The 16,743-nt window shown below is 34.7% G+C and overlaps 1 protein-coding gene across 1 annotated transcript in view; it reads right to left on the reverse strand.

Moving 5' to 3' along the window:
* The window catches only part of LOC100016648 (sodium channel protein type 9 subunit alpha), a 228,785-nt gene extending 213,306 nt beyond the window's left edge, over window positions 1-15,479 (reverse strand). The window contains exon 1 of the mRNA XM_007494304.2: window positions 15,232-15,479. The gene's annotated coding sequence lies outside the window, so the exon portion shown is untranslated. The remainder of the gene's footprint in view (window positions 1-15,231) is intronic.
* Between the last annotated feature and the right edge of the window lie 1,264 nt (window positions 15,480-16,743).

Raw genomic sequence — 16,743 nt, forward strand, 5'->3', positions numbered from 1 at the left:
AAAACAAAACTGACTGATAGACAAGTAATAAGGCAAAGAGATAAAGGAAAGAGATTTCACAGAAGTCTTTTGAGGGTTTCTCTCCAACTTCGTAAGGTTGCCATAAACTGTGAGATTTAAAATGGTTGAGATCTTAAACTGTAGTGATTAAAATAGTGGAAGATATAAATTGTGATAGATATAACAGAGGGTGAGTAAGTTTGACTGCAGAAATATGTTTCACGACAGTGTCTTGGGTTTTAAAATAAAATATAAGGTGGTCGCCAGGGAAATATTCCCAATTATTCAAATACCCAAATCAATTGGGTTTTATAGAGATTTTAATTAACAATACAATGAGTAATAAAAGAAAGAGAGAGAGAGTAAGAAAGGAATAAGTATGAAGTGCCTCAAGCCAATATGGCCTAGACCTGAGTCTTAAAAGAGAAATCAGTCAGTTTTTTAACACTCACCACAAGGTCTGACTAAACAAGGATATTAGTGACACCAGGCCAGAGTCCTTCCTCAAAGAGTCTTCCAGCCAGAGATTGTTTCAAAGGGCCTCTCTCAAGAGTCTCCAGAGCTCCTACCCCAGAGGGACAGAGCCCCTCAGAGGAGCTCCTCAAGGAGCTCTCCTCCAGAATGAGAGTCAGAAATCGAGATCCTGAATGAGATCCAAGTTCTTATTTTTAAGGGCAATATTTCCTCTGTCACCTCCCCTAAGTCCTTACATCTACCAATCACTGTAGATGTTTCTAAAGGACCGCCCATTTTGAATTCACAGCTGAGTAATTTTAATCTCTTTAGTAAATCAGGAAAAAATGCTGCTGTGTGGACAAATTTCATTAAGAAACACCTCTGAATAAGTTATCACCCTTTTAGGTTTAAGTAGTTTACAAGTTGTCCCACCTTTATAGGTACTTAGTATCCCATTGTATCAATTCTAAAACAGTCATGACTCAAAGAACTTCCTGTCCCTTCCATAAGCATGGATCAAAGTACTTTCATTGTTTAGCAAGCAGTTTTCTGTCCTAAAGCAGTCTTAAATAGGGTGGAGCAGGGACACTCCCATAACTAGGAGCCCCCACACTCAAGTAGAGTTCTCACCATCTGCTAGGGAATTTTTTTTTAAGTAGAAGATTCCCCAATGGGGGAAACCCCTAACATTCATAAGTCTGAGAAATTTTGAGGTTTACAGAACTAAACCTTGGCTATGGGTTTGGGGGCTTAGGGAGGAAGGAAAAGAACATGAATCAATAAATTAAATAAAAATAAATAAAATTTAAAAATTAAAACTTAAAAAAAGAAAAGAAAAAAAGAACAGGTGGGATAGTGTTTGTTTGTGTTTAAAACACCTAACTGAACTCTACCATTTCTGTCTCTGAGATCAAATGATAAGTATGTAAAGTGCTTTGCAAACCTTAAAATTATGTGAGATGTTAAAAATTGAGATAGTGTTGGAAAGAAATGAGACTTAGAAATAAAAGTCTTGATCCAAATTCTGGCCCTGACACTTAATTACTATTCAACATTGGGCAAGTCATTACTGTGCTGAGCCTTATCTTTCTCACTTATAAACTGGTAAAGTAAAGCCTACTTACCTTCATGTGCTTGTTATGAGGTATAAAGGGATAACCACCTGATGACCAGTGGCCAAAGAGAAGACCTTGTACTTACAAAATTAATTCCCCTCCATATGATAGCCCAAATTTCAAGATTACCTTATTATGAGAATTTGGCAAAGTATGAGGGAAAATTATTGAGGAACAAGAGCTATCCTATTACACTTTAAATCATATTATATTACACAAATGTTTAAACTACTGGAGCTCTCTACATTGGTTTTCTCTGTAGATATTAGGCCATTTCTAATATCTAATATAAATTTCCTGAAACAACCACAAAACACACATACTTATACATGCATGTATATGCACAAACACAAATATTTTTGCTATGTTGAGGAAGAAGGAAAATATTATTTAAGAATTAATTGCCTGAATGGTACATTTTAATTTTCAACCATAAATATGCTTTAATCATGCAGACTAGAGAAACAATGGGCAAAAACCCATAGGTGGCCATTTAGCTCTCACTCTTCCCAATATGATTCCCAATTAATGGAAATAATATTTGTTCCCTTAATGTTAATTCTACATATACTTAGGTGTACCTTTGTCTTTTCCTTAGAATGAACACTCTTTGCAAGTAAGGAGTGCTTATTAAGTCAATGTATTTGTATCTCAATGCCATGCATAATGCCTGGTATACTGTATGTACTTAATAAATGCTTGTTCATCTGGGACAAAGGAAAATAATAACATATACAAAACATTAATATAGGCATTTGGCATTGTCAAGTAATGAAATGGTTTATAGTAATGTTTTTCAGTTAAGAAGTTAACCATTTAATATCCATATTATTTAAAAATCTTAACAGTGGTGAAAAACTTGAAGAGGTTTATAATTTAATTTAAAATTTAATAACTAAATAATAAAATTTAAAACATTGCCTAGCAAGGTGATTTAACATTGCTTAATCATACAAAACCTGCTTTATGAACATCAATTTATCCTTTGAATCCTTGCTTCCTTGTCTGATCTCTGTTCATTCTTTCCCAAATCACAATGCCATAGATAACTTACTTAGATTTAGGGTCTCCGTGACACTGGTGTCTGATATATACAATACTCTTGTTTATGATAAATGAGTAGGAATCAGTAATGCTTCTATCTTGTAGGCAAAAAAAAAATTGAGGCCCAAAGAACAAGTCATTTCTCAAGATCACAATTAGCCAATGACAGATTAGATCTGAAACCATTTCTTCTGCTTTTGATTATTATGCTTCAATGGGCTCCAGCTTGCCTCTAGGATAAATACTAACTCTTCTGTGTAGAACTGACCAACAACAGTCTACATATTAGTTCCCTTCAAACATTATATACAAGCAATATTGGAATATTGGCTGTTTCTTCTCCATTCCATTTCATCCATTCCATTGCCTACCTCCATATCACCTTCGCACAGACTTTATATTATATATCATATATAAAATCATTAAACCTTGAAGGCTTTCTCTCCTTATCTCCACCTTATGGACTCCCTAGGTTGTTTCAAGGCTTAGTTCAAGTTCTATTTCCTACAAAGAGTCTATAATAGCAGATAGAATTTATATGACATTTTAAGACTTGCAAAGCCTGGCTAGACTGAATGACTTACCTCTATCCATACATTATTAAGTTGCTAATTCCCATTCCATAGATAGAAATATACTGACATATGTGGTGGAAGGGTGGAGAGAGAGGGCAACTACTTTCATTATTTTCTTTGTATCCCTAATTTTTGTGCCTAATAAATAGATGATTAATAATTCCTTATTAAATTATTTTGATTAAATCAAGCCAATTATTTTGTTATGTAGTAATACAATGTTCCTTTCAGGGGCTACTAAACATAAGATTAACTTGGTTTTAAAAGAATCTTTCTCAAATTTTGCTTTTGTGGTGGGTAAATTTTCAATCTTTCCTCATCAACTATTACTTATAATAATATTGTGTTAAATTTTAAGATTCACAAAGCCCTCTATTTGTTAGCTTTCAGAAAAAGAAATCAAAACCATCTATAGTCATATGGGAAAATGCTCTAAATCAATACCGATGAAAGAAATGCAAATCAAAACAACTGTAAGGCACCATATTATTTTTATCAGATTGGCTAACATGCCAGAAAAGAAAATGACAGTTTCTGGAAGGGATGTGGGAAAACTGGCATACTTATCTACTATTGGTGCAGTTGTGAACTGGCCCAACATTTTTGGAGAAAAATGTGGAACTATGCCTAAAAGGCAATAAAACTATACAGATTCTTTGATACAACAATACAACTACAGACGAGATTGGATTCCAAAGAGGTGAAATAAAAAGGACCTATATGTATAAAAATATTCATAGCAACTATTTTTGTGATAGCAAAGAATTGGAAATTGAGGGGATGCCCATTAATTTAGGAATGGTTAAACAAGTTGTCGTATATGGTTGTGATGGAATGGTGTGCTATAAGAAATGATGGACATAATGGTGTTGGAAAAGACTTTGGAAGACTTACATGAATGGATGCAAAGGGAACAGAACCAGAACATTATGTACAGTAATAGCAATAATGTAAATCAGATATTCGATTGTGAAATACTTAACTACTCTGATCAACACAATGATCTAAGACCAAAAAAAAAGTTCTATAGTTAACATTTTCTTCATGAAATCCTCTACTCCTATATTACCCCCCTCCAACAGAAATACATGAAGGAAGTAATGCAAGCACTACTTCTATTTTATGGAATGAGAAAACTAAAGCTATTAATATTTAAGTGACTTGATTAGATTCATTTAGGTAATGTGTTACATGTAGGATTCATATCTACATTTCCTCTATCTTTAAGTTCAGTGCTGTTCCGCTTCTCCATGGGTTTCTCATTTTATTTGCCTTTCTTTCTCCCTTTGGAATTTCTTTGGAATTAGTGAATGTTGGAGCTAGAATAGATCCTGGAAATTATCTACTACTAGATTACCTCTAAGATCCCTTCTAGTGGTAAATCAACTGTCCTATGACCTAATGATCTGTTCCCATTCCCTCACTCTACAGATTAAGAAAATGAGAACCAGGGTGATGAAATTACTTGCTCATTGCTATTCTGCTAGCAACTGTAAATCCAAGATTAGAATTTAGGTTTTCTGATTACCAGGCTGGTGTCTGTACCACTACAGTATCCCACCTAGTATAGTATTCCATCTTCTGTAATATAGATGGTTGCAAAGAAAAGCCACAAAGCAATGATTGCTAAATCAGTAATCTTATTTTTAATTGAAGTTATATCACAGCATCAAAGGATTTAGAAGGGACTTAATAACATTTAATCAGAGTCTCATATGAGGCTACATCTATGTCTTTCCTAGAAACACAACCACATGATATTTGTCACATTATCTGCTGTCTTCTAGGAAAAAGGGGGCAGTTAGAGAGGAGAGAATATGGATAAAAATGTCAAATAATGATTATTAAAAATTGTACCAAAACATAATCAGGAATTTTTTTCAATAGTCATGAACTTGCCATGTAAAAAAAAAAAGGCCACTGGACTTAAATGTGGATCTTGGATTTGAAACAAGAAATGTATAGACAAGTAAGTCATATAGTATTTCTAGTACCTGTGTTCCTCATATGTAAAATGAGGAGGATTCAACTAAATGAAGTCTATGATCCCTTTCCGCTTTACATTTTATAATCCAATTTTGATCTTTCAACAATTAATCTGCCTTCAATATTCAGCAGTTATTTTTAAGCTTTCTGCTATGTAAAAAGCCCTGTGCTAGGCACCAAAGTGAAATAAAACTAAATAGTTCTTGCCATCAAAGAAATTTCATTTAAGCAGAGATCAGATAGCAGATAGATAAATAATTAAAATGGATAAAGAAAAGAGTAATCTGGTTGTTACAAGGATCACCTAAAATAATGCTTATGAGAATTTTTTTGCTCTGGCACTCACTACCTATGACCTTGGAGAAGTCACAGAGAATCTCAGTCTCCTCCTTAGAAAAATGAAGAGTTTAGAATTGACCTCTGAAGTACCATCCATCTCTTAATATCTGAAATTAGGTCATCAAATACATTTTAGCTAAATCCTGACCGACAAGTAGGATTTCAATAGTGGAACATTAGAAGGACATTACAGACATAAATAGTGAACTAAGCAAAGGTGTGTGAGAGAGTGTGTGTGTAGATACTAGGGTCCCCATTCTGTTTGTGAAATGGTTGAAATGGCAGCAATAGAAAAGATAAAAAAATAATCATATGTGTTAAGGCTACAAAGGTAGTCAGGAACCATACTGTAGAAGGCTCTGAATGACAAACTGATATTCCAGTGGTGGCATTTCAAAAAATAGAGCACTAATACAATGGCCAAATAAATTATATTATGAAAATGAATGTAGCAGTGGTATGAAAGAGAAATTGGAAAAGAGAAAGACAAGAAGTAGGGAAATCAATTGGAAGGTTATTTCATTAGGAGATTACCCCCATAAAAAGTTAAGCAGAAATCCTAGCCTTGAATTATGTTAATAGAAATGGAAACAAAGCAACAGATGTCCAGGATACTGGAAAGTGGAATTACTTGGCAATTACCTGAATGTTGGGAATAAGAGAGATTTTGTGCTGGTAAAAATTAACTGATACAAGTTATTAATTGATGACATGAAGAGATTTTCTCTTTATCAGATACAGTGTCACAGAAATGTATGTAAATTCCTAACTGCCATTAAATACAGACTGAAAAATGACTTGCATATTTATTGGGATAGGCTTAAAAGCAATGACCAGATAGATTTTATGTTACATTTAAAATGTGGAACCATTTACATTAAATATGAAAAACCTCAAATGAAATTATATCTGAAGATACAGCATGAATTTAGTTTAATAATCTACTAAATGTCTAAGTCAAGAAGCCATAATAATTAATGATTAGATAGTTTTTTTAAAGAACATAAATTTACCTTGTTCACTGTACATTAACAATAATAATAAAATAGTTGATATTAAATAGAACTTTTAGATTTGCAAACTATTTTACATGAACTGATCTGATTTTTGCAACTGCCCTGTGAAACATGGGATATCATTATCTCCATTTTAAAGATGAGGAAACTAAGGCTTAGAAAAATAAGTAACTGGCCCAAGGTTACACAAATGGTAAATAAATGAAGCAGATTTGAACTCAAGTCTTCCTAAATCTAAGTCCAATACTCAGTCTTCTACAGCAATGATGTAAATTCAAATAAAAATGGATTATCATTAATTATTTATTGACTTTGTTTTTTTTATTTTTTTATCATTTTTTATTTTATCATTAATTTTTTATCATATCATAAAAATCATAAATTTTTATCAATAATAAATAATAAAATTAATTTTATCATTAATTATTTATTGACATATAAACATGTGTTTATACCTATGTTGTATTTTGTTTTTATGTAATTTATTAAATATTTCCCAATTACATTTTAATCTGGTTTTCTGGCTGCATGGCAGTTGTGCAAACTGTGTCACTTGTGACTCTGTTGGACAACTCTTTGGAATGTTATTGTTTAGTCATTTTCAATTGGTTCAGACTTTTTGTGACCTCATTTTGAGGTCTTGTTAAATAAATTGAGGTGGTTTACCATTTTTTTCCCCAGCTCATTTTCATATGAGGAAAACTGAGACAAATCACACAGCTAAAAAAATGTCTGAGGCCAAATTTTACCTGGGGAATATGACACTTTCTGAATCCAGGCTGGGCATTCCATCTACTGTGCCATTTAGTTGCCCTCATCTCCTTGGAATAACTGTCATTTGCTTTACATCAGACATTGGAGATGGATCGAAAGTAATAACATTTTTGGTGGAATTTGTTTTGGATGGTTATGGAATAAATATCTTCAACTAGAGAATGGTTAGATAACCAAGCAGAATTTTTAAAAACCCTCTTCCCAGATGGCCTTATTGACTACCTACAAGATGGCTCTACTAACAGCACAACAAGGACATTTATAATCTTAATGAAAACACCTTCAATCCATAATCATTACAGATTTAACAATTAAAACCATCATTACTTAAAAGTGTCATTAAATTAAGACTGGTCTCTATTAACCTCAGAGGAATTTTGATAAATTTGTAATATCCATAAAAGCACAATCATTCAGGCATAAAGACTTAGAAGAAACCATTTACTGTTAAAAATATTTCCTTTTTGAAGAAAATACTCCTCTTTTATTATTCCAATTAATTAAAATCAATAGAGGGATGGCAATGAGATAACTAGCTAGAAATAACTACCTAATGATGTTTAAGGGAATCAAAGCACATTTCTTAAGTACTGCTCAGTCTTAAAGAAACAATAAATAATTTAGTGAGTCCAATCAGTGGCCAAGGAAGAACATACATTATCATAAGTGTTCTCTCTCTTTTCTACAATATTTAGCATTCTATTCAGCATTAGCAGTTCTACATTCCCACCCAAGAAGAATAAAAGAATTTTAAAAAATCTTTAAAAAATAGTTTATGCATTGTTAGGTTAGGAGTGGGAAAGGAGGACTTCAGATTTATTCTATTAAATTTATGAGTATATATAAAAATATTCTAAGTGTCTGACAATTTGAGAACATAGTGGACAATTTTTAAAAAACAGTCAAATTCAGCATCTTGTTAGAATATCTTCATAATTATTTTTATCATAAATACTACCTGGCTATAAGAATCTTGAGGGGAGAGATTTAACTCACATTGTTCCCCCTTATCATCCTGCTTTTGGCCAGTTCTCTTATTTAGCAAGGGTCCAACTCTTCACTTTATCATGCAAATAGTCTGTGAGATAGGATTGTTACTGAACTATTGATCTATATGAGAGACTTGGCAGACCAAGAAGACAGGAAAAGGGGGAGGTCATAGAGTCATAAAGCTTAAAGGGATCTTAAAAACCCAACTAGCACTTCTAGTTATAATGGAAAAGAGAGAAAGTAAGACATTTTCAGTCACCAGATTTATAGGTCCCAATTGAGACCAAAAGATTGCCTGTTCAGCAGAACCTGGATGAAGAAAATGCCTCCATTATTTTTTCTGATGAAGCAGCAACTTTTGTATTTGAATATAAATCAATGTTAATTCAGTTGTAGATTATTAGTCTTTACAGTCAATTATTCTTTCCCTCATTCCCTACATGCTTTGGTCTTTAACTCTAGGGTACCTTACAGGGTTGAGAATCAGAAATATATAACTAGAGGAGACTTTGTTATTGTGGTTCAGTTCCGTATGATGTCATGACCCCATGTGAGATTTTCTTGGCAAAGATGCTGGAGTGGTTTACCATTGCCTTCTCCAGCTCATTTTACAAATGAGAAAACTAAGGTATAAAGAGTTAAGGAACTTGCACAGGGGGACATGACTAGGAAATACCTGAGGCCAGATTTGAATTCTGGAAGATGAGTTTTTCTGACTCGATCTATGGCTGGCATTCTATCCACGCTGCTCCCTAGCTGCCCAGAAGAGACCTGAGAGATCATCTAGTCCAGTTATTTTATTTTACAAATGGGTAGGCTGAGGCTTGGAGAAATTAAGTGAATGGCTCGAGTTCACAGGAGAAGTCAGAGATGGAATTTAAATCCAAATCTTTGGACTCCATATTTGTTGCTCTTTTTTCCTTACCATGATGCCTCCTAAATGAAATAATCTGTGAGTTTTGCAATGGTAATGAAGTACTAATGAAGTGTAAGACTTATTATTATTATTATCCTTCATTTGATGTATCATTCATATTTCTAGAGCATAAAATGGCCTTCATTTCAGAGTATTACCTTCATTTTAAGTAATAATTCCAATTCTATGAAGAAAATTCATTCTTTCCAAAATCCTCTCCTCAAACTTTCAATAGCTATACATCTGAGGGGGGAAAAAGGCAAAGTGCCTGCAAGTAAGATGGACCACCATTTCAATTAGTATTCTGAATTATTTTTACAGCCACAATGCATCAAATAAACAAGATGTATTCACATAATCCTTGGTGGCAGTTCATATACCTTTTTTAATACTTTAGGATTGAAAGGAATTACTAAACCAAGCTTCTTCAACACAGACTTCTTTATGAAAAAAGAAATGGGACTGGGCAATTGCTAGAAAATAAAATATTACTCACATATAGTTATTTAACATTAATTTCTTATTAAAAATTAAAATAATCTTTGGGGTTTTTTTTACTCTAAAGATTAACCTGTACATTACAATTATTATTCTTAGGATCAAAAACATGCGACAAAAAAGAAGAGCCTTTATTTGTGCTTTGATGGCATATTTCAAAAATTGTAACATGCTGTTTTTTCCCTATAAACAAAACAATTTTATAAATCTATCTTTAGTAGTGCATGCCCTAAATGGAGTGGGTTACTAACTTTTTCCTGTGTTGTGGACCCCTTTGGCAGTCTGATGAATTCTGATGACCTCTTTTCAGAATGATATTTTAAAGCATAAATTAATATACAATAAAATAACATTATAAAGGGAATCAACTCCCATTTACATAAAGGTATAAAAATATGTTTTCAAATTAATGTAGTCTTTGACATTCATGGACTCCAAATTAAGAACCTCAGACATAGAGGGGTTTTTTTCCTTCTTTGATAGAGCTAGAGATGTCTTTTTTTTTTTGTCTATTTTGATCAATGGCATTAGAGGGGGAGGGGGAGAAAACTGGCCTTTGTGACCCTGGAAAAGAGCCAACTAATTGAAACACATGGAAATCAAAACTATGAACTGGTAACCCCACATTCTAACCAGCTAAACTGAAGGCTAGCACCCTTTGGCTGGCAGTGACCATCCAGAATTAGAACCAAGTATTAGTGTGGATTTGAGTGTTCACTCAAGAAACACTCAAAATTCTTGGTAAAAAGTATAGGCATTTTAAGTAAAATGGTCGACCGCTCTCCAAATTCCTTGTCACATTTTTTTATGCTAAAGTCAAATCAAAGTATCTTGAATCTTGATTTTTCCCTGCCCTCTTTTACCCCGATACATTGGTACAGAAAGCCTTCATTCCACTTCATTCCTAAACTGTATATTTACCCTTTAAAATTTTTTTGTTTCTTCGAGGGCCAACTCTAATGTCACTGTATGTCCTCTTTTTTAATCCTTTGGTAGCATGTAAGTTCCCAGTGGTCAACTGACATTAAACAAAACAACTTTATCTTCTGTCTTAGAATCAGTACTGTGTATTTATTCTAAGGCAGAAGAGCAGTAAGGGCTAGGCAATAGACATGAGATAACTTGCCCAAGATCACACAGATAGGAAGTGTCTGAAGTCAAATTTGAACTCAAGACCTCCTGTTTTTAGGCCAAGCTTTAAATCTATTGAGCCACCCATATGCCCCTATGAACTACCTAGCTGCCTCTAGGACTCACCTTTTAAAGAATCTCTGTATTTCCATCTCATACTAGTGTTTTACCCATAGTTGATGCTTTAAAAAGCTTTGCTGAATCAAACTGAAAAGATCATCTTTTTTTTTTCCAAAACCCTTAAAATCAATACTAAGTAATGGTCCTAAGACAGGAGAGAGGTAATGGCTAAACAACTGGGATTAAGTGACTTGCTCAGGGTCGCAAAGTTAAGAAGTTTGTGAGGTCACATTTGAACTCAGGACCTTCTGTCTCCAGGCCTGGCTCTATCCAGGGAGCCACCTAGCGGCCCCCCAAAAGTTTTTAAATAATAATGTTGTAATTATATATAATCATAAAATAATAATAATAATAATAATAATTTTAATAATAGTCAGAAATCTTGTGTTCTAATATTAGCTGTCATTTAACTAATAAATACCCTCAGGAAAATAACATCTTCTCCCTCAATTTTCTCAATTGTAAAATGATCTGAATCCATTTGATCATACTACTTTTTAAGAGAATTTGCTATAATTAATTAGCTATCCATATTGTGCTTTAAGTTAGAGAGGTTATCAAAATTAGGGGATATTATTAATATCATGTTAAAATTAAAAAGTAAAGAGCAATAAAAGGGAATACATTTTTTCTCTTATTTTCTCCCTCTCCCAATTATAACTAGAAATAATCCTTCCTTATTTCCATTGTCTATTGAATGTTGGCCCTCTTGCATATCCAAACTTGTAACATAGTTTATTATTTACATGCCCATTCACCCCTATTATGTTGACATTCTCAGGGCAGATATATAATAAACTATACTACAAGTTAGGATGTGCATGAGTGTAAACACTCTAGAGAACGAAAAGGAAAGGAAGGATTGAAATGAATAGTAAGTATAGGCACTTTAAAGTATTATAAACTGCTTTACTCATGGCAATCCTGTTTGCCAAATACTGCTAGTCACATTATCCCCATTTTATGTGAGTAAACCAAGGTTTAATGAGGTTACAAGAATTGTCTCCAATCACATAGCTAATAAGTATCATAGGTCAAAACATGACCCTAAATCTCCTGGTTTCTCAGTCCTCAACTTCCATTTTACCTCTTTCTAACTCCCACCAAGACTTAAATGTAATAAGTGCTTAATTAATATTTGCTGAAAGTGAAGTGAAAAGAAGAACACTGTACAGAGTACCAGCAATATTGCACAATGACCAAAGTATGTCACAGTTATTCTCAATGAAAACAAAGATCCAAGACAACTCCAGAGGACTCATGATGAAAAATTCTATTGTCTTCCAGAGAAAGAACTGATGGTCTAAATGCAAACCAAAGCATTCTATTTTTCCATTTTATTTTATTTTATCCACGGGGGATTTTATGGTTGTGTGTGTCTTCTTCCACAACATGGCCAATGTGGAAATATGTTTGGCATTACTGCACAAGTATATCCCAGATTAAGTTGCTTCCCCAGTTAGGGAAGGAAGGAGAAGGGAAGGGAAAAGAGATTTGGATGTTAAAAATTTAGACAATAAATGTTAAATTTTAAATATGTAATTGGGAAAATAAAATAAATTAAAACTGTTTGTTGAAATCCATTTCAATCATGTTAATAAATTCATTATTCCAAAACCAAACTATCATCAATTGACTATTTATTGACCAAGAATTTCCTAAAATGATCTTAGATTTGGTAAGCCAGACCAAAATAGTTTTTCATTTCATAGATCTCAATGCACAGTTTGAATCATTCATCTGTCAGATATATTATTATATATGCATATATATATATATATTAAGACTATTCTAACTACATACTTTCTGGAAGGAAATTGATGCCTTAGAATTCTTTTAACTCCTCCATATTACTCAGCATACCATCTTGCAAAGAATTAAAATGATGGAGGTTAGAATATTTCTTTTAAAATGTTCTTTTCTTATAAACTGCTAGTTCTGGAATGTTAGGGAGCTATATTTTACACTAGACCTTAAGAGTCTCCATAAGAAGGGCTTTGTTTTATCTGTATCACATATCATATCAACACACACACATATACACACACCTGAATCCAATGCCATATAACTAGGAAGAAGCCATGTTCATTGGTTATGATAAGGAAGACTAAACTGACCCAAGTTTCTACTCTTATATCAGCTTCAGTTGGCATCAGGGAACATAAAACTTGCAAACATGGAACTACTTTTCAATAAATAAATCTGTTTCCTCACAGAAAGCATTGGATGATCATAGTGAATAGGGTAGACAGAAAAGGAAAAGTAGAAAACAGAAGCACTTGAACTAGAGAAGAATCATATAATCATCTCTCCTCCCCTCCATCCCAACCTAGGAAAGTGAATGTTGGAGACAGATTTCCTAGGCACATGGCCAAAATTGACCTTGTCTACCTCATTAAGTATGAGAGACCCATCTGCATGTGATACTTTATGTGTAGGTAACTTGGTTTTGTACATATTAAATGAATTAAGATTCAGCTTCAGAAAGAGGCTGCAGGGCATCACACTTCTCCACAAAGTCCCTGTGGCTAACTGCTGCTAAAGGAAGTCATTTCTATAAATGCAGTGATAAAGATCTATGACATGCCAATGCAAAAAACAAAACAAAACAAAACACTGTTATTACAGACCCAAATGAGAGGTACATAAATGTAAACACCCAAATTCACATCACTTTTAATATGAAATTTAGTCTACCATTGTTCATGTGAATAAATGGTATTGCATTTCCAGCATTATGGGCAGCTCATTGCACCAGGATCAAATATCAGTCTACAACTAATCAATGAAAATGTTTTTAAAATCTGCTTACCAGGATTTCTAGGAAAATGAATCATAACTTAAGAAAGACTTGGAAATCATGAATCAGAGGTAATGATAGGAATGTTTCCAGTTACTATTCTATAATACATTTTCCCTTGTATATAAAGCAGTAGCTTTTATTAAAAAAAGTTTTTTTTCATAGGCACAACAACCAAAAATTCAAAGATAAATCAATTTGTCAGGAGGGGAAACATTGTGGGCAGGCACAGTAAGAATATTATTTGTTTAGAGGAGAGTAGACATATAGTTAAGATACTAAAATTACAAAATAATGACTTAAGGAAGGTAATATGATATAGTGAGATCTCTAACTTTGGAGTCAGGACCCGAGTTCCAAATCTACCTCTGTCCCTTAATACTTATGTGACTTGAGGCAGTGTATGTAAGCTCCATTTCCTCATTCCTAAAAAGGAGAGGACTGGATCAGATGGTCTCTGAAATCCTTTCTAGTGCTAACTCTATGATCCTCTAGGAACTCGAATCAAATGAGGCAGCATATGTAAAGTGCTAAGCAAATCAATAACTAGTTATTCTAATTAAATAAAATTCTTTTTCATTTCTCATACTGTGATCAGTTTATCTTTACTCTGACAAAGGTTAAAGAAAACCACTTCAGTTAAAAATGCATGCAGAGGAGGTAGAATTTATTTATTTTAAAGGCATCTTTTAAAGCCATATAAATAGTAACTACAACGAACGTTTTCTATGTCAGCATCTCAGCCTTAAATCCTTTAACCTCTTTATTACTTGTATCTATTAGTCAAATTTCTCTCTATCTAAATAATGCTTCTGGGATGACGACTCATGAAACTTAAAGGGAAAAAATGTTTATCCATTATCAATATAATAAAGCATCATTTCCTTGATGGAGGAATAACTGATTTATAGATGGCCAATTAGCCTTTTGAAAATCATTTGGTTTTATGTCTATGTTTACAGCCTTTTCAGGGCAGCTTTCTGCACCTCTCAAGGGAGTGCCAACTACAGTTCCCACTTGTCCTAACTTTCCAGACTAGAAATGCAAAAGAAACAAACATAAATGAATGTCCTTCTTAACACAGGTATTGAAAATGTATCTAAATCCATCACACACCAATTCACTGAGTGGCCTTTATTTCTCTATTCTTTTCTCTCCAGGACATGAAAGCCTTGCAATAAACAGAGGCACTCCTATTGAGCAACAGGCAAAGGGTTGGTCTTGAAAGTGAGAGTTGCTTCTTCTGCCTCTTTCTCCATTTCTAGTATCACTAGAACTCCACTCCCCTTTCTCCACCATTTAACTTCTTCACCATAAAAACAAAAAACATTGTGAAACATGATAGTGAAAAGACTAAAAGGTGAAGGAGAGTGAGGAGGTAAGCTACAGTATATGAGGGAGAGGCTGGCAACAGCAAGCCATCACCCCACCCAATACTCAATACTAGACGAGCGATAAAAAAGGCACTTACTTGCTAGCATGCCTGTGTTGATATGTCCACCACCTCCAACTAAATGAATCTGACCCGTGGAAAGATCCTCTTTTCCTTAACCCCTTCCTCCTCTGTGCCTTTTGGCTCACTGCTCCTTGTTAGTCTCTTGCTCTGTCTGTCTCCACTGCTCCTGTTGCTCAGCAGGTGCCTGAGGCTGAGAGTTCCTCTCGCCAGCTGACAACACCACAGCCCCGGGGAGCACCTGCGCACCTCCGGGCACCTCAGAATTGGAAACACAAATAGAAGACCCTGGACCAAAGGCAGCAACCACCTAGGTTGAGCCACGCCCTGTCAGGCGCGCCCAGATGGTTAAAAGAATCCGCCCTCCGCCAGGCAGCCACTGGCTTTTCTCCTCTTCTCCTCCCCCAACTCACTCTACTCCACCTCCTTTTTTCAGTCTCCTCACCACACACAAATTCACACAGGAACACACAACACACACCCTTCCACTCTAGAGCCCCCTCCCTCTCCTGGCTGGCTCTCTCTGGGCGGTGGCCGCGAGAATGCAGCAGCAGCAACATTTACTTTGCTTTGCGGTATAAGGAAGGGGATGGATGAGGGGAGCTGGACCTCTGCTTCTCTAGCCACCTCCATCCCAGGTCTACCCCCACCTCCCCCTTCTACCCTCACTTCCCCCTTTACCCCCAGGTAATTTGCAACTCTAGAGGATGACTGAAATTTTCCTTCACTGCAGAATTTCTTCTTATTCCCAGAAACTATTGAGCACCATCAGATTCATACTGATGGTATGGGGTATAGGTTGGGGGCGGGGGGGGGGGGCGGAATCGCTTGAAAGAAAAGGATAGAGAAGGGCTTGAAGAGGTCTTTGTTGAAATGGGTTATACCTTAGTGCTAGAGGTGAATGTAGTTTGCTGTGGTGGTTAAGGCAATGTATTCTTTGGAAAACCTGTTGTCAGAATCGGTGGCACAGTGAGGATGGAGAGCAGATGTCAGAAAGACCATTTATCAGTCTTGTTTTAAATGGTCTTCCTAGAAAACGGTGGACATTTAGAGGAAACCAACAACACATCTGATTGCTTCTTTATAAAATTTTAAAGTATAGAACGTAGCAGTCGTGAAGATAAAGCAACAAAAATAGGATATATTGGTTTTAAAGAATCTGAGTTCCCTAGTCCAAACCCTTAAATATACAAATGAAGAAAGGGTCACCCAGAAGAGTGAAATCATTTGCGGGAGGTATCATAAGGTATAAGTTACAGAGTAGGGATTTGACCCCAGGTCCAACTCTGCCACTGAACAATGCCACTATGACACTGCATGGGTTGTATATTTTCCTTTGAGAATAAGAACATTTACACAGAAGTGGCTCAAAACACCTTTATTAAATTCATACCTATGCATTTTTCTCATGTTTGATTTAAATTTATAACTATGCAGTTTTTCTCATGTTTGATTCCCCAATTTTGTTTTTCTTAATTTTTTTAATGATTAGGGGTCATAGAAACTGGTTTCTCTGGATTCTTGAGAACC

The sequence above is a fragment of the Monodelphis domestica genome, chromosome 4 (genome assembly GCF_027887165.1).
Source record: "Monodelphis domestica isolate mMonDom1 chromosome 4, mMonDom1.pri, whole genome shotgun sequence".
NCBI classification, from domain to species: domain Eukaryota; kingdom Metazoa; phylum Chordata; class Mammalia; order Didelphimorphia; family Didelphidae; genus Monodelphis; species Monodelphis domestica.